This window comes from Cheilinus undulatus, linkage group 3, assembly GCF_018320785.1.
Source record: "Cheilinus undulatus linkage group 3, ASM1832078v1, whole genome shotgun sequence".
In the NCBI taxonomy this organism is placed as follows: Eukaryota; Metazoa; Chordata; class Actinopteri; order Labriformes; family Labridae; genus Cheilinus; species Cheilinus undulatus.
This window is the reverse complement of record NC_054867.1, coordinates 10,529,271-10,556,605: the sequence shown is the minus strand read 5'-3', so window position 1 is coordinate 10,556,605 and position 27,335 is coordinate 10,529,271. Positions and strand designations below refer to the sequence as shown.

At 39.3% G+C, this 27,335-nt stretch overlaps 1 protein-coding gene across 1 annotated transcript in view; it reads right to left on the bottom strand.

Annotated features, from left to right (window-relative positions):
• mmp24 (matrix metallopeptidase 24) overlaps nt 1-27,335 on the bottom strand; it is a 128,484-nt gene that overhangs the window by 89,428 nt on the left and 11,721 nt on the right. The window lies entirely within an intron of this gene.

Genomic DNA, 27,335 nt, shown 5'->3' with positions numbered 1-27,335 from the left:
AGGAGGGTTTTTAGGTGTTTAGGCGTCTAAATGCTGATGTGCAGTATATATGTGTGTATCCTTCCATCCCTGTGAGTGTTAGTGAGATCTCTGCTGATGAGTGGGCCAGCTGCTGCTGGCTCAGAGGAAGCGGTTTGAATTAAATAATTCACCAGCTGCTATTATACAACAATTACTACAGTGCCATCAAAGCCCAGACACACACTCACACCCACGCACACACCAGTTTCATAAAACACAAGTATATGCAAAATTAAAAGCACTGAGTTATGTTATTGTTAATAAATGTTTCATTATTATTTTTCTCTCACACGGACAACAAAAATTCTCAGAGCTGGTGTTCAGTGAAACAACAGAGGCACACAAACCTCTCAGTAAACACCGAAACATCTGAGAAACACAATTATCAGGAGAGAGGAGAAGCGCTGCCGCTCCCTGCAGAGAGGACGCTGCACACTTCCAGCCTCCACATAAGCAGCACTTTCCTCCCAGATTTTCAGCAGCATAAAGGACAAAATGACAACATTTCATCTTCAGTGCGTTCACAGGACTGATTATTACAGCCATAACTCAGACATTCAACTTCACCAGGTGCTCAGATTTATGTCTTTAAAGCTTTAATCTGTTCTCAAAACTGGAACATCAGGCTGCTATTGTTGTGCCAAATCATCAAGCACTAGGAGGAAAAACATGATGAGCTTGGCTCAGAAGTAAGCCATATCTGGGCACTATGAAGAGCTTTCACATCGCTCCCCTCCACCACATCCTCAGCCAACCTTGTGATATTTTTACAGCAACCACAACTCCAAATTTCCAGAAAACTAATCAACGTTTTTGAGACTATTAAGTCATACATTTAGAAGACAACAAACTCAGAACTTTTTCAGTTTATTAAGCTGATTTTGTACAATAAAAGCTTAAATTGTTGCAAATTTGTGAGAATTTTAGTGACGCTAATGTTGAAAACTGTCTGTTGTGTGAATATAAGACTACATCAGATCAAACAGGTGCTTTTGCAAAAGTTCTGCAGTTAAGAGCCTAATCATATTATCCTTTCACTGGGACTGACCAATAATGAGAAACTGATGATTTTAGCCCAGAATCATCACATTATCATCAGCATCTGGACAGTATATTTATGACTTTATAAAGTTTAGAAAATCAAAATATACAGCTTCATGGACTAAAAAAATTGAGTTTGGTTTCTTGCAAATTTACAATGTAATCAACTAAAAAAAATCACACTTTCCTCACAAATATGTTTTATTTGGCATATTTGGCAGTTGGCAGCAAGAAAGACGCACTCTAAAGTTATAGCTTGGACTTGTAGTGTTTGTACAATTAAGTTGACAACATATGTTGAAACTTGTGGAAGCAAAGAAGACAGATGGTCCAGGACACCTTTGAGAGAAAGAACGGGATATTTCCATCAAGAAACCCCCCAAAAAGAAGACCTCAGTCTCAACTACAACTCCTGACTAGCTGAAAAGCTAACAACAACTGCCAGTAACTGCCATGGAACACTGCCTGATCAACAGGAGACTTCTGAATGCTACCTATTGAGGTAGCATGGGGCGGCACGTACAAACGCAGCGGCCCAGCGCTCCATCACTAGCAGCAAAACAAAGCCCTACACTTACACCAGAACTGAGCGTGCCTACAGAGTTTAAATCTTTCCCAGATACTCAGAGACTGAAAGGAGAAGGACACAGAGCAGCACGACATCTACAGCCAGTGGGGAGGAGGAAGAGACGGCATTGTGCGAGAAGTTAGAAGTGGGGCAAACAAGCCGGGCTGCAGGCTAGGCTTAGAGTGGCCCCCACACAAACCTGTCATACCAAGCTTCTTTCTCACGGGTGCCCGCTCCCTCGCCAGCAGGATGGACGACATGAGGGTACTGTGAACCTCTGTAACCACCGCTTGGACGACTGTGTTTGCCGCTACAGAGGAGACTGCCAAACATAATTACATTGTGGTTTTTCGAATGCAATTACAATAAACGACTATCTATCTATCTATCTATCTATCTATCTATCTGTCTGTCTGTCTGTCTGTCTGTCTGTCTATTTTTCAGAGTAGCACTAATACACCTCGTGCAAAAATAAGCCATTGAATGATTGGAATTAAGTTTCCTTCTTTGACTCCCACATATCTCAGAACAGCATTTTCTTTACTTATCAGATAGTCACCAGACATGCCAGATTCATACTTCCATTGCGGCCACATCCATCAAGGCAACCACCCACACAAAGTCTTCTAGGTTTAAGGCCTATACCAGTAACCTTGCAGAGCAGATGGATACGCCCGTTTCCGTGTGTCTCACTGGTGAATCCATCCTGCAAAGCTCCCATCTGAACAGTTTTGGCCCAGCTAGAAAGTGACAGGACCAATCAGGAGTAAGAGGCAGTACTTTCGGGTGCAGAGGAGTCGTGAAGTAAGCAAGCAGCAACAAGAGGACGGTGCAATTATGGCTGAAGAGATTAGCGTGGATGCTGCAAGCGCCAGTGCCAGTTTTATCAGATGACATTTATTTTTTTAAAAAAAGAACAAAGAACAGCATTGAGCTGTTTTCTTTTCAAAAATTATCATCCAATTACCCTCCAAGTGTTTTTTCAAAGCCTCTGCCCTTTCCCAAACACTGTCTATGAGTAGTTTACCAGATGGATGTATGAAACAAATCCATCTGGCATGTCAGGTTACCATCCCAGCTGTCACTGGGCAAATGTGGGGTAAACCCTGGACTGTCAGTCGGCATTCAATCACAGCGCTGACATATCGAGACAGACAACCAGGCACGCTTGCACTCACACCTACGGCTAATTCCAAAAGGAAACTGTAAGCAAAATCTGCACAGGAAGTAAACCAGGAATGCAACAGCACTGACCCCTGCGCTGCCATGTAGCCCCTTGAATCGTGTTTTAAGAACTGAAATTAGTTGATTTGTTCATCCTCATACTTTAAAATGTTTAAAAGACTGAAGTCTTAGAGCTGTCCTACATTTAAATATCAGTATGGATGATGGCTAAAATGGTTCTGTAAATATCAGCATATCGGCATAAATCCAATATCATGCATCCCTGTCAATGAAAATAAAAAACTTGATTAAATATTGTTGGCACACTCATGCACACTGTCTAAATGGTGCAAAATAAGTTTGCAATATTTTGAACGTTATCCCTGCAGATTTTATTACCAAGAAGGCTTTAAATAGGCCTTTCAAAAAATAGAAATTTTAAAGTGCAATTATTTGCAGAATATTAGTTAAATCATGACCAAATGACTAAACAATTATTTTGCAATGACCCCGACCTTTGACCTATGAGTTCATCCTTAAATCAGGATGAGCTTATGTGCAACTTTACAGAAAATCCCTTTTTTAATGAAAACAAATATATTTAATGCCTTCATTGAGGAGGAGAACAGTGAATAGAATCAGAAGCAGATGAGAGAGTGGGAGAGAGACATGCGGGACAGGGGCCACAGGCTGGACTTGATCCGGGGCGCAACCCAACCACTAGGCCATGTGTGCCACCCTTCACGTTTTCACATTTTGTCAAACAAGAATATGCCTGGGAAAGAAGGGATTAACATGAGGCCCTGTGACCTTTGACCCAAAACTACCAAAACCCAATCAGTTAATCCTTGAGTTAGGATGAACATTTGAGAGAATGGCCTGGATGTTTGCACGCATTTGCAGACAGACGAACAAGAAAACTCCTCTGGCCTTGGCATTTGCCAGAGTTGATTCATAACAGTTCAAGAGAATGCAAGAAAAAAGAAGAAGAAGGTAAAAATGTGCAGTGAGGTCTGATGTTCTTTCTCATGTAGTCAAAGACTTGGAGCTCAGAAGTTTGTAGCTGTATCCTTGTTTTTTCCCTCTGCCAGGCTGTCTGTTTTCATCAGTGTCCACCTGCCTGTCTGTCCTCCTGATTGGCTGTGTCTCTGTCTCTCAGCCTGTTTGCCTGTCTCTCTGTGATGCCTCAACCTGTGCGTCAGCCTCCGTCCGTCTGCTGGATAAAAATAGACCTTATCTCCCCCCTGCTAAACTATTTACCACCTCTCAGCTGGAGTGCAACGGGTGCAGAGCACGCCAGGCGCTCCCTCCTGTCCAAACTGTGTGTGCTGCCTGATAAGTGGGCTGATTATCATCCTGAATGTCACCAAAAACTGACAAACGTCAATCATAAAGTCCCAGACCCACAGTGACGTTTTTAATTAGCCTGTGTGTCTGACTGTGGCTGGTTCCACGCTGTGAGTCTCACGTCACCGACCGGATGCACACAATCAAACTCCCCTGGGTGTCAGAAGTGAATAAGTCTCAACTTTAGCCGTGCAGAGCATTACGTCAATGTCAGGGCCAAAAAAAGCTGCACCTGGAGGGAACTCTTAAAACCATCCCTGTGAGTAATGTCGAGCTCTCCTGCATCTTCCATTTGTGCCAGCACTCCTCATCCTTCTTCAGACACATGTGGTCACTTTTATCCCTTTTTTATTTTTAGTTATACCTTCAGGTTCAATTGGCGGCTTCATTTACCACCTAGATTTATGCTTTATCTCTAAAAACAATGGTCTTAGGTGGGTTTTGTGGAAGGGTGCTGGTGCCAGAAAACACAAATAGTAAATTTTTAAGTAATGATTACATTTATTAAGGGAAAAAAACCTGTCTGACAACATGAAATTGACTAAAAGATCTCAAAAAGCCACACTTCATGGCGTCATCTTAAAGAACAGATGAGATATTAAGTCACTAACATCTATCCATCTGAAAAAGGTTACAAAGACATTTTTAAGGCTTTGGGACTCCAGTGAACCACAGCGAGAGCCATTATCCACAAATGGAGAATACTTGAAACAGTGGTGAACCTTCCCAGGAGGGGCAAGTCTACCAAAATGACTCCAGGAGCACATCAGCAACTCATCCAGGAGGTCCCAAAGGAACCCAGAACAACATTTAAAGACATGCAGGCCTCACCTGACTCAGTTAAGGAAAATGGAAAATAAAGTAGGAGAAACTGAGACGATGATGATGGAAAATAATTAAATAATTGTGAAAAGAGACAAAAACAGGCAAAAAGTGGCAAAAATGGGTTTAAAGTGGCAAAAAAAGAAGTGGTAGAAATGTATGAAAAGAGCAAAATGGGTTAATGGTGGCTGAAAGGGCAAAAATGGGGGAAAAGCTGCATAAAAGTGGCAAAAAATATTGCCTGAAAGCTGCAAATGTGGGTTTAAAAGTGGCACAAATTAGAAGAAGTGTCAAAGTGGTACAAAATGAGCAAAACAACGGTTAAAGTGGCAAAAATGAGTGGCAAAATGGGCAAAAAGTGGCAAAAAAGAAGCAAAAATTAGTGAAAAGCAGTATAAAAGTGCACTGTTGTACTGCTGTCATGTCATGACAAAAAACGCCTGAAAGCAGCACATACTGGTTTATAGGTGGCACAAAAGGGACAAAGTTGCTAAAAATGATCAAAAAGCAGCAAAAAGGTCAGTCAAACAAAATGAGCCAAATGGCTGCAAAAAAAAGAGTTAAAATGGAAATAAAAAAGTATTAAAGTCAGACAAAAGAGGGCAAAAAATTGGTTATTAAGTTGAAAATCAGAGGCAAAATGGGCAGAAAAGACGCAAAAATTAGTTAAAAGCTGCAAAAATGGGTAAAACATGTCAAAATTGGATTGATGACCTTAATAGAAGTGGCAAGCATGGGTTTGAAGTGGCAAAACAGTGGCAAAAATTGTCAAAATTCAGCAAATATGGGTTAAAATTTATGATACCATCAATAAATCACTGCTGGGGAGACCCAGTTGCGAAGGGCCCAGCAAATTCTGTGGGCAGCCCTACAACAGTTATTAGGTTTTTCACATATAGGGGCATTGTCTCATATTGGAAATAGTTTGATGATCTTAAATGTTTAAGTTTGACAAATACACACAAACACACAGTGACATAAGGAGAAATCAGGAAAGAGGAAAATACTTTTTAACGGCAGTCAGTCAGCTGACTTCACATCTGACTTTAGGCCAGATTCATCCCCAAATGACCAGAAGAGCGGTCACTATAAACGACTCGTCATAGATGATTATTTGTTCAAGTGAGTGGAGTAAGTTCTGTTATTTTACTGCTCTCTGCTGCATTGGAGCCTCAGAAAGTGGATGACTCTGGACTGTCCTCACTTCAGCCTCATCCCTCTCCTCTCGTGCAAACATCTCATACAATAATGAAAATCCACCAAAGAAATCAGAAGCCAACAGTCGGCGGTGTTGAACAGCGAGTGATTAATGAATGAAATCTCTGCCTGAGAGCGACTGTCTGCTGCCTCGGTTTGTATTTTTGTGCTGAAAATGAAAAGAAGTCAGCGTCGTTTTGTCAGGAAGGATTCCCTCGTCTGTGGAGGACGGGGAAGAAGAGAGAGATTCTATTTGTTTGCTGCTGAATATAATTTCCTCCATTTGTGCTTGGGCCATAATAGATGATGCAGACACTTTCCCTGATATGATCGAAGTAATCAGCTGATACAAACTCTGGGTCATTCTGCTCATTCATGCAGAGAAATTAAAGGGAAGTTCCACAGCATTATACATTGTCTTTTTGGATCTTAGACCAGTTGATTTAAGCCTACAGTTGCTGCTGCTGTGCTTTGTGAGTTTTTTATCGCCAATAAAATCTGTTTACAAGACCAGCAGAGTCACAGTTAGCACCCTGAAATACAAACAGGCAGTTCCTGCATTATCTTTGCTCTCACTGGTTTTCCAAACTTATACAGGAACTGTGCCGCAGTAGCTGTTAGCTTGGGTGTAGCTGTAGGAAAGCAGCAGTTTTATTTGAACTGGTAAACTGGAACACATTTTTAGCAAAACAAGAGCATAAAGCCACACCCGAAGTGTGCCTTTGCAGAAAAGATGGATTAAAACTACACTTTCTCCATTACCCTCCACAAGAAAGACAAGCTGCTGCAGTGAATCCAGTGTAGGACATGTTTATTATGACATGTCATGACCCTAATATTAGCTCACAATGGAACAAGTGTGGCATCAAGGTGCATCTCTTGACACCCCTTTGAAGCCACCCCCCCTACTCACTCCCAAACTCCATATTTTTGAAACAGGTATTGTCCAGTTAAATGTGAAATATTTCCCACGCTACTGATATGTGAAACCACAGGCTAAACCAGTGGTTCTCAACAATGGGGTCGGGACCCCATTGGGGGTGTGAGACACTGACAGGGGGTCTCCAGATGCCTTAAAAAAAAACTAGGAATATTTTTCAATTTACACTGCTTTACACTGCTCTTTACACTGTTGCTGATTTACACAAATTTGGCCAGATTTCAACCTGTTGTCATCACTTTTCTTCCCACTAGTTTTGCCAACTTTAACACATTGTTGCCACTTAAACACCATTTTTGTCATTTTTAAACCCTTTCCACCACTTTTTTTTCCTGCCTGTTTTTGCCTATTGTTGGATCCGTTGACCCATTATTGCCACTATTAATCCCTCTTTAGGCCAAATTTCAGAATTTAAAATGCCCATTTTTGCCAGTTTAACTCATTTCTGCCTATTTCTGCCTCAGCTAACCCTTTTTTTGCCAGTTTATATCAATTTTTGAACCTAAATCCCCAAATTCCCACCCATTTTTGCTACTTTAATGCCATTTCAGCCACTTTTTTAATCCCCTTTTTAAATCCCCTTTTATCACTTAATATGCCCATTTTGCCACTTAAACCCCTTTTTTCCATTTATGGTTATTTTTTTTTTGCCACTTTTATCCAATTTTTGGCACTTCTAACCCATTTCTGCTACTTTTAAACTCTACTTTCACCCCATTTACCAGAATCTTTTGCCATTATTAAGCCATTTTAGCTATTTTTAATGTATTTTAACCTGTTTTAAAAGAATTCAAATTTTTAAGAAATGCTACTTACTGCATAATGAATTAAAAAGATATTTGTTTCTTTGAGAGTGGTTATTATTCAGGTTAAATATAAAATAATACAGCTTAACTTTACAATGGACCATGATTTTGCAGTTTGGCTGGACCATTTTCCCCCCTAATGTGTGGCCTTGTCTCCACATGACTATTCTTGAATGTGCATGGCTGTGTTCAGCCACCTTCAGGTACAGTGGGGGTCCTGGTCTCTGACACCTTTATTTCAGGGGTTGTGGGCTGAAAAGGTTGAGAACCCCTGGGCTAAATGACCACCTCTTTCTCCTCAAATGATGCTGACTGGTCTGGTTATTCTCTGACCAGGGAAGAGCGTTTCAGCTTGAAGCTTTGAAAGATGACAGATGTGGAATCTAGACAATCCATTGGCTTTCTAAAGTTATAAGAAAATGGGCAAAAAACTAAAAAGTCTAGAGTTCACAGTAATTCATAGAGCTCTGGTGATTCCAGGAAATGGAATTTGTTAAAGGCTGCCTAACCAGTGATATGAAAATGTTGAGTTAAAAAGCCTTTATGATGATGTTTTTATAGTTTTAACAATAAAAGACAAGACTACAAACTAAATTAAAGGATAGCAGTGATTTAAAGCACACAACAATAAAGAATTCAAACATTTCACTTAAACTGAAGTGCTTTTGCTGCCGTAATGTAACGACACTTCAAATCTGCCGTTTGTACCATTTGATCTACCATCACAGCAAACACAAACTCCATCTTCTTCTCTCTGCAGCCCTCAGTCTCCATCCAAACAACAACAGAAACAACAGCTCCTCGCCGTCAGGGAGGCATTTGTCACAAACGTTCAGAAAGTGTCTGTCTCACACGCTCTCTCTGTTCGCACGGCGCCGACTCTGATTGTTTCTCGTCTGTCAGTAAAATCTGAGCGGGGCGGCTCAGGGGGAATCTGAGGAGATTGTAAAAGCTTGTCTGCTGGTTTGATGTCTGGATTTCTGGCATCGTGCTCGCAGCGGCAGGATGGAGAGCTTTATGTCTCTGTTTGGTGTAGATTGCTTTTTAGATGTTTGATGTGTTAATTACAAATCTATGTCAAAAGAACTGGTTCAAGTTTTCTTGTTTCTTCGCTCAAAGCACTGAGAGTTAGTGGAATTATTTTTACATTCTAGGTAAAACAAAGAATTAAGGTAGATTTTCATATAATTTTGCCTCTTGATCAGTATGGGTACTGCCAGCGAACAAACCTCACAGGGGCATCCCTACTGCTGATTACAGGTCAGATTTAATGGACAGTCTTTTGATGCAATTTCGTTCATGTTTTTCCAAAACAGTTCCACAAACTTTTATTGTGAATCTCTAAGAACTGAGCAGAGGAAATGTTCCTGAGACAAAATCAGAGCCAGAGAAGGGACCATCAGAGTGCTGACTGTGAGCTGTAGTAATAAAGCTCTAACACGGTCAGGGTTAAAGTTCACTCCCACTGGGGCCATCCCAGCTTCAAATATATGCAGTCATGCTGCTGCGGGGCACTCTGGATAAAAGCATCATCAGATTGTCACTGTAGGGTAGAGATCCTCTGTCTTACAAATGTCAAACTTTACAAAAAGTGGATTTAACAGGCCTGTCTTCAGATTTATGACAGTACGCTTAACAGAGAGTCAAACAACCAAAACTCTGTTTTCTTTCCTTTGTACTGAGGGAGAAAAGCTGTTTTTACAGCAGAGCAGGGATGCACAGTATTCCCTGATGTCTGACAGAGTAATATTTACTAATTCACTTTAGCCAGTGCTGATTCCAACAGATAAATGCAGTTCAGACCTAAAACTTCAGTCCTTAGAACATACTTTATGAAGTCTTGGTTTTCAACTGGTGGGTCAGGACCCAAAAGTGGGTCATAAAGCCTTCAGTGGGTTGAAGATGTGTACCTGGAATAAAATAATGTAGCAAATAGTCATGATGTGTTTTTATTTCAGATGATATGTCTCCATCTATTTGTTCTTTTCCAGCTTCTGTGCCATCCAAAGTCTCAAGTCCCAACAAAGATTTGTATGTATTTAAACGTTTAACATTAAAGCTGCAGTAAGCAATTTATTTTTAGTATCATGTGCCCACAAAAACAACCCAACCCGTCAGAGTCTTGTTACTAAAGCTATCTTAAAGTATAACACACTTCTAGCAATGCTCCAGCCAATGAGGAGGCCAGTACTCGCAGCCAATCACGGCTCAGGACAGAGGGTGCGTTCCTATTGGATGCGCTTGTGTCTCAGCTCAGTGAGAAGTTGATACAATGGCGGAGTTACCAGCGGTTTTCGGTCCCATGTAGAATTTGTTAATGCTGCAATGAAGTGTTTTCTAACCTGTATATCATTGATTTCAGTGGAAAAGCAGAGCAAAATCACGGCACCAGAGTTTCGCCACCGTCAGTATTCGTTTCAGCAGACGGGCACATTTGTGAGGAGGTATGTGAGAAGAGGGGCGGAGCTACGGAGCCCAAACATGGAGAAGAACAAGAAGGGAGGGGGAGTAGAGTTGATTCTACACGGTTCTCATTGAATGTAACATACTCGAGCTTAAACAAACTTAAAAGTTTTCAAAATATTCACATTTTTACAAAAAAAAAAAAAGCTGCTCTGATGTTGTCAGAATTAGATGCGCATATAGTATTTTCAAATCCTGATTAGAGACAGTGTACAACAACATATTAGAGCAATCCTAAAAGGCACACAAAAATAAAAAAAGGATCTGTTCCTTTAAAAAAAGAAGAGTTTACTTTTTTTTTTTTTACCAAAAAATTATAAAACATTCCATATGCCTTATATTTCAAAGAAACCAAACTCAAAATTTCTAACTTCACATATTCATAAAATAGCAATATAAAACTCAGAATTTCCAAGTTTAAAAATTTGAAATTTTGACATTATAAACTCAACATTGCATGTTTTTAATACCATAAATATAAGACAAAGCAAAGTCAAAATTTACAAGAAAACATGACGAGGTTCTCAACTGCAGGACTTTTGCAAGGAAAATTTCTCTGGTCCAATTTTATTCAACACAATCAGCTATTATTGACTTTATAATCTCAAAATTTTATGGTATTGCTTGAATTTATCTTCCTTGTGGTTGTTCAGCACTGCTGCGGGCCTGCGACACAGACTCTGATGTGGGACAGAGTCCAGAGTCCTAACAGGAACATTTAAGTCCATGTTATCCTTTCTAATCTTACATAAATTTATAACTTTTAAAGGGAAAAGTTTTTTTTTCAATTAAAACCAGCCTTAGATTTGCAGATTAAAGTCAATTGTTAAACAAGTTAGAATGAAGAATCCCTCCATCGATGATTATTTTCCTCCCGTTTCTGCTTTAACTGATTCCCTCACCTCCAGATTAAAGACTCTCTCAGAGTACTAAATCTGCTGAAACACTGAAGACAGCATGGGAACAGGGAATTAAACTTTTTATAAAGGTTGCACATACACTGTAGCTAGAATTATACATTACACACAGAAAGACAGAGAGGGTTATGTAACATGAAACCTGTATAAAAAAATGCTCAGGTGGGACGGCTGGTCTCAGAGCTATGACCTCATGTCTGTGGTGTCATATAACACTACGCACTCCCTAACGACCCAGGCTGCATGCTGGAAGACGTACCGATCAATGACTGCCAGGACATAGATGATGGAAGGCCACTGACCCTCTCTACTCACACAGACAGACACACGCTATGAAACAGCCCATGTTCAGATGTTACAGTCCTAGTCGGTATGAAGCTGACAGGAGTGAGAAAGAAGAGAGGGAAAACGAGCCTCCTGACCGTCTTTGACTCTGTTTTCATTTTGTAATAACATCCATACAGAGTAATCAGATACCAAGTAGACTGGACTTTAGTACATGTGTTCACACTTTGGATTAACAGTACAACACTAGTGACAGCACGCCTCTTACTCAGTTAACAGCCCAAACATCATGTCTGTGGCTCTCAGACTTGCTGTGGTGTGTTTGTGTCCATCTTGCTTTAAACCAGTGAGGTATTCTATCCAACCCGCCACCCACAAGGTTTATTTATCATAAAGTATATCATTGTTTCCTTTAGAAGCATGTTTAAGACAAAATAAGGGACAAAAGCTGTTAACACTGCTGAGCCTCTTGCTCATGGCTAGGTACACAATATAGACTAAAACACTAGATGCCCGGCTATTCCACCAACAGAGACTGTAATGATATTGTATTTAAATACATGCACTTTACTATGGAGTCGCCCCCTTTTACAGCTAGAACAGCCTCCACTCTTCTTGGACGGCTTTCCACAAGATTTCTGAGCGAATTTCTGCCAAATCCTGCAACATCCTTTTGCAGCTTTAGCCATCTTTTGCCCATTTTTGCTGATTTTCACACATTTTTGCCACTTTTTGCCCATTTCACTTATTGTCCTTTTTAAAGACATTTTTTTTGCCATTTTTTGCCTGTTTTTGTCACTTAGTGCCTGTTTTTGCCAATTAAACAATTTTTTGCAACTTAAACAATTTTTTGAATTGTTTTTTGCAACTTAGTTGACCATTTTTGAGACTTCTTTTTGCCACTTTAACCCATTTAACCACTTTTGTGCCAACTTTTGCCCATTTCTGCCACTTATAATCTATTTCTGCCAATTTTTTTGGCTATTTCAATCCTTTCTTGCCACTTGTCATCCCTTTTTTGTCTATTTTCACAATTATTCTATTTATTGTTTTTCCAAAAGTTGTCTCAGTTTCCTCTACTTTAATTTCCGGCATCTTGACACACATTATTGCACATCATGCACATTATTGCCTAGCTATAGTCTGACATCACTTCCTAATCATTTAGTTCAGTGTGCCCATCCACATTGTTAACATCTCTAATAAAAGGTAATGTGTTTTATGAAAAGATGTTTACATTTTGAAGAAGGCTATATTGTGCTACAGCATAAATAATAAATTACTATAATACTATATATACACTATATTATTATAATAAATCATGGGTCCTCAGTTCAGGTGGGCCCCAGAAAGTTCTCCACTTTATCCTCCTTTATGGGTGGCCTAGTGTGTTACATCCAGTTGGTGACACTGTCTGGTGGTTCTCATTGAATATTCTAATGAAATGAGAAAACAGGTGAAATAGTATAAATCTAAAACATGTCTGAGATACTCGTCCCCATCTCTGCTTATGTGAAAATGTATGAAGATGGTGATTAGTGTTTGCTTATCACTCGCAGCTGGCGGCCGGCTATTTGCTTTTAAGCACGCTATCGGCTAATCGCACTCATGCTGCCATATTTAAACTGCTCTAACCTGGCTACGCTTTGCTGCTCCCTCTGCAAGCCACTTTTTACATCCCTCCTCCACCCCAGCTCCTCCTTCCCAGAACAGCCACATATAAATAACACCAATATGTGCAAATTTACAACAGCTAATAAAGAAAAACTACTTATGACAGCAAATCGTGTATTTATTGACAAAGTGACTGAGCTTTGGTTATTGTATAGTGGCAGTAATTATGTGTCTTATGTGCCTTGCCACACAATTTGAGAACCACAGGTCTAGACAGTGCTTGGGAGCTGTATTATTGCATCTATTCCTGGACTCCTATTCCAGCTGCCACCATCACTACTACCACTGAGTCAACCAGTTATTGGTTATGTTTGTTGGGTTGACTGTAGGCTAACAGGGGGGTGGCTTTATAGTCTGGTATTCAGACAGAACAGTGGAAAACGGTTGAAACTGGGGAGAAACAGGTTACAGAATAAACCGGGACTGCCCACTTTAAGAACAACAGCCTCTTTACATGAGGGGTGCAGACATAACAACCAGGCTGCCAGTTCAATTCAAAGCAAGCTCCCTGTTTTTATTCTGAAGCGATGGGTGGATGACAAAGCTGCTGTATTTCACCCAAAGCTGCAGATTAAAGATGGCCATCAGAAAAATATTGGATAAACATCATAATCCCCATTACTGAAGACCTTATCTCGACAAATACCAAGAACACACCGCCCCAAAGACTGCCACTTTGGAGAATTTTACCAGGAATCATCAGACCCAAAGATGTTTCTCAGTCTCTACATTCAGGATGCAACAAAGGCTCGGATGCAGCAGCTGTTATGAGGCGTTCAGTCAGTGCGGAGTGATGGACAGATGGGTGAACAGATTTATCAACAGATCGATGGAGATTTGATGGATGGATGGAGAAGAAGAGAAGAGGAGGCCTGATGGATGGATTGAAGCATGTGGGCAGCACTTCTCTTGTGTTGTTGCAGCTCTTTAGACACTTGTTATTTTTAAGATTCTTCTTCTGCTTTTCAGACTTCAGTCAGGAAATAATCTGTTATCATCACCGACACTTTGATAGACATTTTCAATCATTAACCCCTTCATGTCTCTCTGTGAAACGATACTGTCCCACACGCTCAGACTTCTCATTTTAGTTCACCTTTTTAAAAAGATTTTTATTGTTGCATTACTATTATCATTGTAACTATTACTATCATTTCATGTAAAACTCTGTGACCTTCTTTGTTAAAGATGCTGCACCAAATAAATCCATTAAGTCAGAAAAGAAAAGAGAAATCTACAGAGAATTGTGCTTCATCCTAATGGTTCCTGCTCTAAAAATTACCCTCTTCACTTTCTGTTCAGTACAGACACAAAATCTGCAACAAGCTGATCAACATGGTGAAGCTTTTAGCAGCCAAAAGTGCTTCATATTGTCATTTTGTGTTGTGGTAATTAAAATGGAGCTGAATGAGGGTAACAGCTGGACCCAAACTCTGAATGCTGACCTTGTAAAAATCTGAAAACTAGCCCAGCTCGCTTTATTACAACAACATGGTGAAAATATGCCACTGCTCTGTGTGCAGCTTGACAGGAATCAAACTCTAACTTAAACCAGCCAGTGAGAACATTTGACATTTCTCTAAAATTACAGTGAACATTTTGTCTTCAGGGTTAACATGTAGCAAGCAGGGGTGGTAAACCAGTATCAGCGCCACCACTGGCAAGGCAGCCTGTAAAGGGGAGAGCTTTCTGGGGCCCAGCCAAATGGGGGGGCACATGGAGGTCAGCAAAATCATGCTCCATTGTGAAGTTAATCTATGATAACCACACTTTATAATAAGCTGGAATAGTAGCACTTGTTAACTAAGTGGGTGGGTCCATTGACCAAAGCAATTGGAAAATAATGTCAGGCTTCATAGCAAAGCCATGATGTCCACAAATGTAGAGTTTCCAGAAAATAAAGTAGAAGAAAGGGAGACAAATCTAAAGAACAACTAATGAAATGAATGCAAAAATGTGTTAAAAGTGGCAAAAAATTACAAGGCAAAGTGGTGAAAAGGGGTTAGAGAGCAGCAAAAAACAGGTGAAGAGTGGCAAAAATGGCCAGATTAAATAGTTATAAGGGGTAAGAGAGTGGCAAAGATGGGCAAAAATCGTCAAAAATGAGTCACTAGTGACAAAAACATCGCACAAATGACAAAAAGTTGTAGAAACAAGGGTTAATAGCTTGGCAAAAATGTTGTAAAAACTGGTGAAAAGAGGGAAAAATTGGTTTTAAGGTGCAGAATGGCAAAAGGTACCAAAATTTCTTAAGAATGGCAAAAATGGACCGATAAACGAGTGGCATATGTGGCAAAAATGGGTATAAAGAGGCAAAAATGGGTTATAAGGGGCAGCAAGTGGCAAAGAAGTATCTAAAAATGGGTTAACAATGGCAACAATGGAGGTTTAAAGCAGTGTTAATTTCGTCAACTAAAACTATAACTAAGTAAGTTTAGTTTTCATCAAGATGAATAAAAATAGACTAAAATGTAATGGAGTTTTTGTCGGACATTCAAAATCCGTGACATTTCGCCACTGCTGGTACATCTACCAAAACACAATACAGCTGTAGACTTTCTGCCTCTCAGCTGTAGAAAGCAGGGACCCCAGGTTTGGCATAGTGCAAAGAACACACTACCATGATTCGTACCAGATTTAGGCAAGAAAATAAATGCTTGGACCAAAAGTAAAGACTAAAACGTGAAGACTTTTATGGACTAAAACTAGACTAAAATGTTTTTGAGTTTTCGTCGACTAAAACTAGACTAACACTAAAAAGGATAGAAATGACTAAAATTTGACTAAAACTACAATTAAAAATAGCTGCCAAAATTAACACTGGTTTAAAGTAGTAAAAAATGGGCAGAAAGCCCCCTATAATCCAAAAATGGATTATAGGGGGCAGAAAGTGGAATAAAGTATTAAAACATGGGTTCAGAATGGCAAAAATATTGCAAAAATGGCAAGATAAAGTAACAAAAAGGGGTTAGAGAGCGACAACAATGGGTTACAAGGGGCAGAAAATGTGACATAAGTGGACAGATAAAGTCATAAAAAGAAGTTAAAGAGCAGAAAATGGGTTAGAGTGGCAAAAATGGGTGAAAAGTGTATAATATATATACATATACACAGTGCTTAACAAATTTATTAGACCACCACCCAAAGTAAGGTTTATGCCACAGCTGCCCTAAATGAACAGCATTGGTAATTACCAAAATCATTTTTTATGTTTCTGCAATGGTTAATACACCAATATGTAGAAGCTCTTTAAACCAAATGATATTTTGAATGCTCAAATATAATTATTATTGTTATCCATGAATTTTAAAATTTACTGATTTACAATAAAAAAGAAAAAATTCTAAAGCACATCAATATTTCTTGATTAATTTGTCAAATTATAGTTATTTACTTGCATTCCTGAACAGAAAAATGAGTTTTAGTGGTTGAATGTTATGCTTGATTCATTTCTGACTTCTCAGAGAAGCCCAGTGAGCCGGCTCAAATTTGGGTATAAAAAAAAAGGTGAATTCAGTTTGAAATTCCTCATTCCTGTTCAAAATGGTAAAACGTGGAGAGCTCACTGAAAATGAAAGAGTCTGTGTTGTAGCTATTCACATTATTTCTTTAGTTTGATAATTTTACATTTATTCATTATTTGTTTGGGGAGAATTGAAGGGTTAATTTTGATACAGCTAATGTTATCGTACAGAGTAATTAATTATTGATTGGGGCTTTTGTTTTGATATATTTGGTAGTTTGGCACAAGGTGACGTCTATATTATGGGCAGGTAGGATAGGATGGCCATGCATTAGGGAAGTTGAATGGTTTTTTACCAGGAGGGCATGAGTCAGACACACCTGGAGAACGCCAATTGTTTGTGAGAAACCTTTGTGAATAAATGCCTCAAAAGTTATAATTTTTGCATGGACATTGAAATTTTTGATCCTGTGTAAGATCCACTATCCCCGGGCCACAGTGGTCGCTTTGATTTTTTGAGTTTTGAAGTTGTTTGTTAATTGTCACTGCTAGCCAGGACAGTAGCACCAATGCTACTGATCTAACACACATGCATTGGTAGCACCAACAAATTATACCTGGTGAGGACCCATTTTTGGGGTTTTTCAGGGTTCCAGCCTATTCTGTGGGCAGGCCTGACTACTTGTATAGTTTCTGCCATGGAATGAAACTTTTCAACTCCGTCATCACCGGTTTAAACACATGACTTACATCGTATTGCACAGAAGAGGCCGTTGCAGAGTTATATATGATGGACAACAGCTTGGTCTGAGTTTATTCATCAGCAAATTTCACTCCAACACTACGTATTTAATGATCTTGTGCACAGACATGAGTTCAGCCATCACAGGTTTGTTTTGAAGGGAGGTTTTAACATTTAAAAGCATTATCCCTTTAAATTTAAATACCACCATCACCACAAAGGGCAACAAAACACTGTGATGCAAATCAAGCTTAACATTTAACTGTTTTTATGCTTTGATAGTGTTACATAATTGTAATGAGTGTTACATGAGTGTTGATTATTGCATGCAACAATCGTCCGACTGCCCCTGAAGCTCACACAGGCTGCAATCAGCAGATGAGCAACAGGTGTGAGACGTGGGTGGAAAGAAAAGTGAACAGAGAGGCACACAGACAGAGGCGGTTGCTACTCAGCAAGCCATAGTGCAGCAGTTGGTGTCTGTCAGTTGATAATAATCCAGTCTGTGGCATTATTACAGCCCAGGAAAACCATAAGTATCCATGTTTGTTTCATACAGACACTGGCTGCAGGTATGAACAGTGTGCAGAAATTCTGCTGTGTTTGTAGGAAAACTTTTGTGCTGATATTTAAAACCTTGGAAATTTTACATTGAGGAACATTTTTCAGAAATCGTTCCACACTTTTGGATGCAGTTTTTTCAGCAGCATTCAGACTGAGTAGAAGCATCAAAGCAACATTTGCAGAGGAAGGAGGGTGGGAGAGTGGAGTCAGATTTGGTGGATAGGTAGAGCCAGGTGTCATCAGCATAGCTGTAAAAGTTGATATTAAATCTATGGAAGATACGACTAGAGGAAGTAAATAGAAAACTAGATCAAAATTGCAATTTCAGCTGAAATTGTGTGAGGATGCTGAGGGCTGAATTGTGGAAGAACTACTAAAAATAGCCAAAAGCACCAAAATAGCTGAAAATAGCATAAAAATAACATAAAATTGCATTCAATAGCTCAAGAAAGGATAAAAAATAGCTGAAAGTTGCCTACAAAAAGCTGAAAATAGCATAAAAATAGCTGATTTTGGCCCAAAAGTAGCTGAAAATTGCATTCAATGGCTGAAAAAGCATAGAAATAGCTGAAAATTGCATGAAAATAGCCACATTTTAAAAAATCCTTCAGTTGAATGATGAAGAAACTGAATTTTTTAAAGTTTAAATGGTGTGGATACGACAAAGTATGAAGTAGGAGATAGTCGGCGTGGAAGAATAATAATAAACAAAATGGCCAACGTGAATATCATTAATAGTTGGAGGCCCAGGACAGAACCCTGGGGGACGCTGAAAGGATGAGATTACAATGAGTCGTATAAACTGAGACACATGTTTTAAATCAGTCTAGCTGTGTGTTAGTGATTCAGATAGAGGCCAGTCTGTCCAGGAGGATGATGGGAAATGGTGTTGAAGACCACTCAGATAAAGAATGGTTAAGTCTGGAGTTAGCTGCCATGAGAACATTAATAATTTTAACCAAGGCGGTTTCTCTGACCCAAATTGTTCATAGATTTCAGATGCGCGAGTGTAGCGTGGAGATGTGACTGTTTTTCTACAGATTTTTTAAGAGTAAAGGAAGGAATTTTAGATTTTTTTGCAGCCTGAGCTAGGTTTCTTGAGTATGGGAGTTATTGCAGCTGATGTGAGATGAAGGAACATCAGAGGTAAGTGAGGAGTGAGAGAAGTTGCAGCGCTCTAGGTCTCTTAACGTGCTCGGCAGCATGCTAAACAACTATGACACCCTTATGAATTTCAAAATCATTAGTGATTCTTTAAAAACATTCCCTCGGTAAAGAAAAAACCATTAACTCACTGTATGATCAGTGATGAACATTACGGTGCCCCACTGTAATGATGTGTACTAGCTGCAGGCATGTTATATAATTAAATTAACATCTCGGTGTGAAATTGTTTCCTCTGCCTGTGCGGCCACAGTCAGCGAATGTAAACCACTCTCCATGTCCTACAGCGCACCCAGGGAGCTCAAAGAGAAGCAAGATGCTTTTCCCCAACAGAAAGAGTCATCTCTGATATCCATATTTAATTAGAGCTGCATTTACATTCCTATCCTGCTCTGTTTCTCATGTTATGAGGCTCCATCGCACAGCTGGAGTCCCATCAAGAGCTGAAACCTGCAGATAGATGTGCTGCAGGAATGCACAATGCTGCATATTCATGTACATAATGAAAGTTATGTGCATGATCTGTTTAGTGTTTTAGGTCCTGCATCGAGGCCTAGTGGTTTTAGTGCTTATTATTATGTGACAGTGCAAGATTTAATCAGTTACACACTTTGCATCTGTAGTTTAACCGAATCAATTTAGAATATTTGCATTCAGTCATAAATTTGATTTAATGCGGCTGCATTCATGTAGAGCAGGGATGGGAAACTTTGGTTACCAAGGGGACGCATTTATTTTACTGACAATGTCAAAGGGCAAAATTGTTTCAGATTGTTGGATATTCCAAGTTTTTTTTTTTTTTCAATTAAATTTTCAATTTAAAGGAAAGGAAGAATATATTGCTTTCCTGATAATGTATTATACAGAAATGTAGTTTTTAAAATCAAGTGCAAATAGAAAAAGTTTATCTAATGAGATAAAACATATTTAAATCAATTTCAAGCTGCTATTTCAGTGCAGAGAATATAACACTTTAATTGCATATTTTTAACATTGCATTTTGTGATCTAAAAAATTTTACAGAAATAATTGTAGCCAATTAAATCTACCAAAAAAAAAAAAAAAAAAAACGAAATACAAATAAATGAAAGTGTGAAAAATTAATGAAGAAAAATTTGATGAAAAAAATACATTGTTTAAAACAGATAAAAGAATTCAAAAAGACAAATTAAAAATAAATTATTTTCCACTTTTCAATAGAATTAAAACTAAAAAATAATAATAATTTTTAAAAAATTAAAAAGAAATTCCAATAAAATAAAAAATTGATTAAAAAGATAAAATTAAGAAAAAATAATATTTAAAAAATGAAAATGAAACAAAAAAGAGAAGAATTTAATGAAAAAATTTCAAATTTGTAATGGAAATAAACAAATATAAATGATACTGAATACAAAGTAAAAAGCAGTTAAAAATAGACAAAAATGTAAAAAGAAAAAAACAAACAAAAATAAAACAGTAATAAACTTTGAATAAAAGAAATTGAGATGTTGATAAATGAATGTCAAATATTTTTTTCAAATCAAAGAAACTACAAATAAGTACAATTTGAACTAATGAAAAAGAAATTCAAAAAATCAAAAATTTAATTTAAATAAAAATAAAGTAGAAAAACAGTATTGATTTAAAATTCAAAAGAAATTTAAAACCAAGTTTTAAATTATTTTAATAAAACAAAACAAAGAAAAATTATAAACCTTAAACCAGTAGTAAAGGTCAAAGGTTTCTGTTTTCATGCTTTAATGCAGATTTTTGTACGTTTTTCTTCACTCATATTTAAAACAGACTTCGGGGCCATATTGCATGGGGTGGAGGGTCTGATGTGGCCCCCTGGCTGCCAGTTGCCCACCCCCATGAATAACTGCTTTATGTTAACTCCTCTCTTATATTTCTGGTCTTGTTTGAAACCTACTGAATGTGGATCCCTTTCTTTCTCTCAGTTTTGGGTTTAACTTAATCTCTTTCTTTGCCTTCTTATAGTCAGCTTTGCTGTGCATGTCAATATTTCTCGCTCCATTTACATTTCTGTCTCACTCTGGCTTTTCTGGCTCGTCTCGTCTCCTTTACTCTCCCTCCGTCTTTATGTTAGAAGTATCTCTACTCTCTCTACCTTGGCTGCCTGACGTCCCGTCTCCTGCTGCAGTATTACACAACTGCTTCTCTTTTATCTTCTCACCCTTTTCACTCTGTTCACAGGGCTTTATGCAGATGAGGATGATCCGAAAACCATGCAGTTACAATATGAAGAAAGAGCTCAGCAGGAAATCTCACATTAAAGCGAATGTCAACAATGAAAACGTCGAACAAGTGACATGCAAAACACCTATGCACCAGTACGTGTACTTTTTCACTAAAAATATCATGTTTTTGTGTCTGTTATCCAAACGCAGCTAGCATCAGACACTTCATGATTCAACAAATGACTACTTGAATTTATTTCAGACCAGCAAACCTGTCAAGTTGAACTTCTTTCATGTCAACATGCTTTTAGGTGGATAGCATTTACTTTTATAACTGATGCCATGATGACTTTCTCCTCAGTCTGAAAAATCATAGACATCCAGTTATGACTTGGCTAAAAAAACTCACTAGAGACAAGCCGTCCAGACCGGAGGTGCCTCACGCAGTGGGCGATTACACTAACCTTCTCTGTAAAGTTTAGCTGAAGTACTTCTGCAATGCCAAGTCCTAAAAAGTTGGGATGCTGTGTAAAATGTAAATAGAAATAGAGTGCAATGGAATGCAAATCTCATAACCCAATAGTTTACTCACAATAGAACATAAACATTTAAGATATTGAATCTGAGACGTTTTACCACTTCATGAAAAATAAAAGCTTAACAACAGTCAGTAAACGTCTGAGAAGTGAGGATACCAGTTGCTGGAGTTTTGGGAGAGGAATGTTGTCCCATTCTTGTCTGATATAGGATTCTATCCTGAATCCTGAATCTTTGCCAGATTTCTTCTTTCATGATGCTCCAAATATTTTCTACTGGTGACAGATCTGAACTAAAAGCAGGCCAGTTCAGCACCTGGACTCTCCTCTCGTGAAGCCATGCTGTTGTGATGTGTGTGGTATTTGGTTTAGCATCGTCTTGCTGAAATAGTCAAAGTCTTTCCTGACAAAGATGTTGCCTGGATGGAAGCATATGCTGCTCTAAAACCTCTATCTACTTTTCAGCATTTACGCCTTTCCAGATGTGTGAGCTGTCCACGCCATAGGCACTAATGGAACCTCATACTATCAGAGATTCAGGCTTTGGAACTGTGCACTGATGACAAGCTGGATGTTCCCTGTCCCTCTTTAGTCCACAGGACATGGCGTTTTAGTTTCCAAAAAGAATTTCAAATTTTGATTCATCCGACCCCAGAACAGTTTTTCATTTAGCTTCGGTCTGTTTTAAACGAGCTTTGGCCCTGAGAAGATGGCGCTGTTTCTGAGTCATGTTCACATGTGGCTTCTTATTTGCATGATACAGCTTTAACTTGAATTCCTGGATGGAACGGTAAGCTGTGTAGACAGACGGGGATTTCTGGAAGTGTTCCTGAGCCCATGCAGTGGTTTCCAGTACAGAACCATGCCTGTTTTTAATGCGGTGACCCCTAAGGGCCCCAAAGATCATGATCATCCAATATTGACGAATGGCCTTGTCCTTTGTGCAGAGAGATTTCTCCAGAATCTCTAAATCTTTTGATGACATTATGGACTTTAGATGGTGAACCAGCCCTGAACCTCCATCCAGCTTTACTTCTGAGAGACTCTGCCTCTCTAAAATGCTCCTTTTAGACCCAGAAAAGTTACTTACCTGTTGCTAATTAACCTAACTAGTACCAAAATGCCCAACAAGCTGTTTTTTTTCATTGGTACCATTTACTTTTCCAGCCTTTTGTGGCCCCATCCCTACTTTTTCAGTTTTATTGCTACCATCAAATTCAAAATGAGCTAATATTTTTCAAGAAATGGTGAAATGTCTCAGTTTCAACATCTTATATGTTGTTTATGTTGTGTCGCGAATAAAATCAAGATTTTAAGATTTGACAACCATTAGATTCTGCTTTAATTAACATTTTACACGGTGTCCCAACTTTTTTGGAACTGGAGTTGTAATTAGTCTGGCCACAGATCTCATAAAAATGTCTGTAAAAGGTCTCAGTTTCAACGTCTGATGTTGTTTATGTTATATTGTTAATAAAATATGGGTGTTTGAGGACATTAAGTCATTGTATTCTGTTTTTTTTTTTTTTAATTTACAATGTGCCCCAACCTTTTTGGGATTGGCTTATAAGCTGCCAGTTAAAAGGTGATGCAAAGGTCAAATCTGTTAATGTCTACCTTAAACCAACAGCAGTGTAGCTATAGCCTCCACTGACATGGTCAGTCACAATGAAAGTTAAGTCAGGGAGTCAATGTCATTAGCAAACCTATTAGCATGAATCATGACGCATGAAAGTGTAGCAAAGTTAAAGCAGAAAACATACTTTAATCAAAGAAGGAGAAGGATCTTTTTGTTTGTTAAAATACCAAAAGCCATTGAAAGCAGCATGGTAGTGGAGGCTCTGACTGCAGAGGCCAGGATGCTGTTCAAAGATCATAAAACTGAAATAATGTCTGATATCGCTGACGTGCACTATTCTGATGCAGCAGCTGAACCAGATCAACACAACAGGCAGCGAAGCATATCATGACTTCAAGTCGTAATTCTTTGAAAAACACCTGAATTATTTAAATAGGAAGGTTGATTGAGTTCAGTTCGGTCCGCTCTCTGCTTCTCCGTACTTCAAACCACTCTTTTGATGCAGTTTGTCCCTCGCTCGCTGCATACAAACTTTACAATACCCTCATCAACGGCGCAGTGACAGCTCCTCTTATTTACAGCAGCATCTCGCACCGAGTGTGCAGTAAAAATGTGCGTCAGTGGGAGAGAAAGACAAAGGCGGGAGAGCGGAGGGAAGTGAGAAAAGCTCGAGACAAAGACAAGACAGACAAACAAAGACGGCGAGAGAGGAGGGACTGTTAGAGAATGAGTCTGTCCATCAAAACCATAAATAAATAAATAAAACATTCTGGGCACAGTGAAGAAACTGAGCACAGGCATCATAATGTAAGCACTCCATTTTAAGTATGGCAAACAGGGACAAAGATTAAAACTACTAGTAACAGCACTGACTTCACACCCGCCTACACAGTGTATACTCACAGCTCTGGTAAGTGCAGCACTGCAGGCTCATTTAGCCCATATCTCGGGTGTAATGTTGTGTTTACAACACCCTAGGGAGCGGCCTCGCTCCCAGGGCTCCTCTCCTCCTGAGACTGAGGAGAAAAAATCCCAGAGTGGATTGGGAAAAAAGCATTTATCTTTAAAAACCATCAAATAGTCTGCCTGCACGTGCCTTCATCATTTCCTGGTCTAAAACTAAAAAATGTTTCTGAATCATTCCGTTTACATTAATCATAACAAAAAACGCTTCATCATCAGCATCATCATCATATGCAGGTGGATTTCAAGGTCAAATCCATTCCTTCTTCCTGTTTTTACGTTTTCTATTCTGTCAAATACAGGCACAATCCATAATACAAGTCTGTATCTCATAATACTTCCTGCCAAGTGATACAACTCACAGCAGGTAAGAGCTTTTCATCTTTGCACACCCATTGAGCAGTTTTTGAGAGGCTTCAACATAAAGAAATCAAACATGTCTTCTCATCCTGTCACTGTTTGTAAATGTAACACCAGATCTTAGAGTTTTAGTCTGTTTGTCTTCTGATTATTTCAAAAACATTTTCTGACAAAGCAAAGCGACTGAACAAATGGCTCACTTTTCCAGGATTAAGAATTAATTTTTAATGAAAAACAGCACTCCACGAGGCTTATTTATAAAACAGTATACATTTTTGACAGGATGAGGGAGAAAAGCTGTAAAAAAGCGGTGATTCAGTGCAGTGAAGGAGGAGACAGCGAGAGGGCATGGCAGCAAGTCAAAGCATTTAGGCATGTAGATGGATCAAGACGACTTACTGAAGTTCAAACCGAGCATCAGAATGGGGAAGAAAATGAATTTAAGTGACTTTGAACGTGGCATGGTTGTTGGTGCCAGACGGGCTGGTCTGAGTCTTTTAGAAACTGCTGATCTTCTGGGATTTTCACGCACAACCATCTCTAAGGTTTACAGAGAATGGTCAAAAAAAGGGGAAAATATCCATCGAGCAGCAGTTATGCAGATAACAATGTCTTGTCTGGTTGGAGATGATAGAAAGGCAACAGACCCAAATAACCACTCGTTACAACCAAGGTATGCAGAATGGCATCTCTGAACGCACAACACTTCAAACCTTGAAGCAGATTGGCTACAGCAGAAAAGACCACTACTATCAACTACGGACAAGAAACTGGGGCTATAATTCACACAGGCTCACCAAAATTGGACAAAAGAAGATTGGAAAAATGTTTCCTGGTCTGATGAGTCTTGATTTCAGCTGGTCAGATGGTCAGGTCAGAATTTGGTGGGAACAACATAAAAGCATGGATCCATCCTGCCTTATATCAGTGGTTAAGGCTGGCAGTGGTGTAATGGTGTGGAAGATATTTTGTCAGCACACTTTAGGCCCTTTAGTACCAATTAAGAATCGTTTGAACACCACAGCCTACCTGAATATTGTTGCTGACCATGTCCATACCTTTATGACCATAGTGTGCGACATGAGTCACCACAGTCACCAGATCTCAATCCAGTAGAGCACCTTTGGGATGTGGTGGAATGGGAGATTAGCATCATGGATGTGCAGCCAACAAATCTGCAATTGTGTAATGCTATCATGTCAATATTGACCAAAATCCCAGAGAAATGTTTCCAACACCTTGTTGAATCTATGCTGTGAAGAATTAAGGCAAGAGGGGGTCCAACTTGGTACTGGCAAGGTGTACCTAATAAGGGGGCCAGTGAGTGCATGTTGCTGTTTTTATAGACATCAGATTTGGAAAGGAGCAAACACATTTTACCTGTTTAGTCTGCTTATTTACAATGGCACAAATGGGTGACATTTAGTTAGATATCTGGTTGCTAGAGCAAAACTGATGACTGGACTTAGACTGAGCTGTTGTCTGTCCCGTATCACTCTGCTACCCCAACAGTGGAAGCAGCTTTGCTCAACTCATGCATTGGTAATGATGGTGTTGCAAAAATCCACTCAGAGGCAGACATTTTACTGGTGAGAGAAATGATACTGGTTTACGCCTCACTACTAGCTGAAAGTCACCAGGTTACACGGACACTTGTGAAACCATAACACCTGCTCCTCTACAACACCGTCAACAGTGAAAGCCTCAGAATTATGATCACTTATTTACTGACAAGTTTACTAAATATTTTTCTTGTGTAAGCTCACAATTATTTGTACATTTTGTGATTTAACCACAAAAATACACTATACTGCCAAAAGTATTTGCTCACCTGCCTTGACGCACATATGAACTTAAGTGGCATCCCATTCTTAATCCATAGGGTTTAATATGACGTTGTTCCACCCTTTGCAGCTATAACAGTTTCAACTCTTCTGGGAAGGCTTTCCACTAGGTTTAGGAGTGTGTTTATGGGAGTTTTTGACAATTCTTCCAGAAGCACATTTGTGAGGTCACACACTGATGTTGGACGAGAAGGCCTGGCTCTCAGTCTTCGCTCTAATTCATCCCAGAGGTGTTCTATCGGGTTGAGGTCAGGACTCTGTGCAGGCCAGTCAAGTTCAACACCAAACTCTCTCATCCATGTCTTTATGGACCTTGCTTTGTGCACTGGTGCACAGTCATGTTGGAACAGGAAGGGACCATCCCCAAACTGTTCCCACATAGTTGGGAGCATGGAATTGTCCAAAATCTCTTGGTATGCTGAAGCATTCAGAGTTCCTTTCACTGGAACTAAGAGGCCAAGCCCAGCATCTGAAAAACAAGCCCACACCATAATCCCCCCTCCACCAAACTTTGCCAGTTCTCCTGGCAACCGCCAAACCCAGATTCATCCATCAGATTGCCAGATGGAGAAGGGTGATTTGTCTCTCCAGAGAACATCTCCACTGCTCCAGAGTCCAGTGGCAGCGTGCTTTACACCACTGCATCTGACACTTTGCATTGCTCTTGGTGATGTATGGCTTGGATGCAGCTGCTC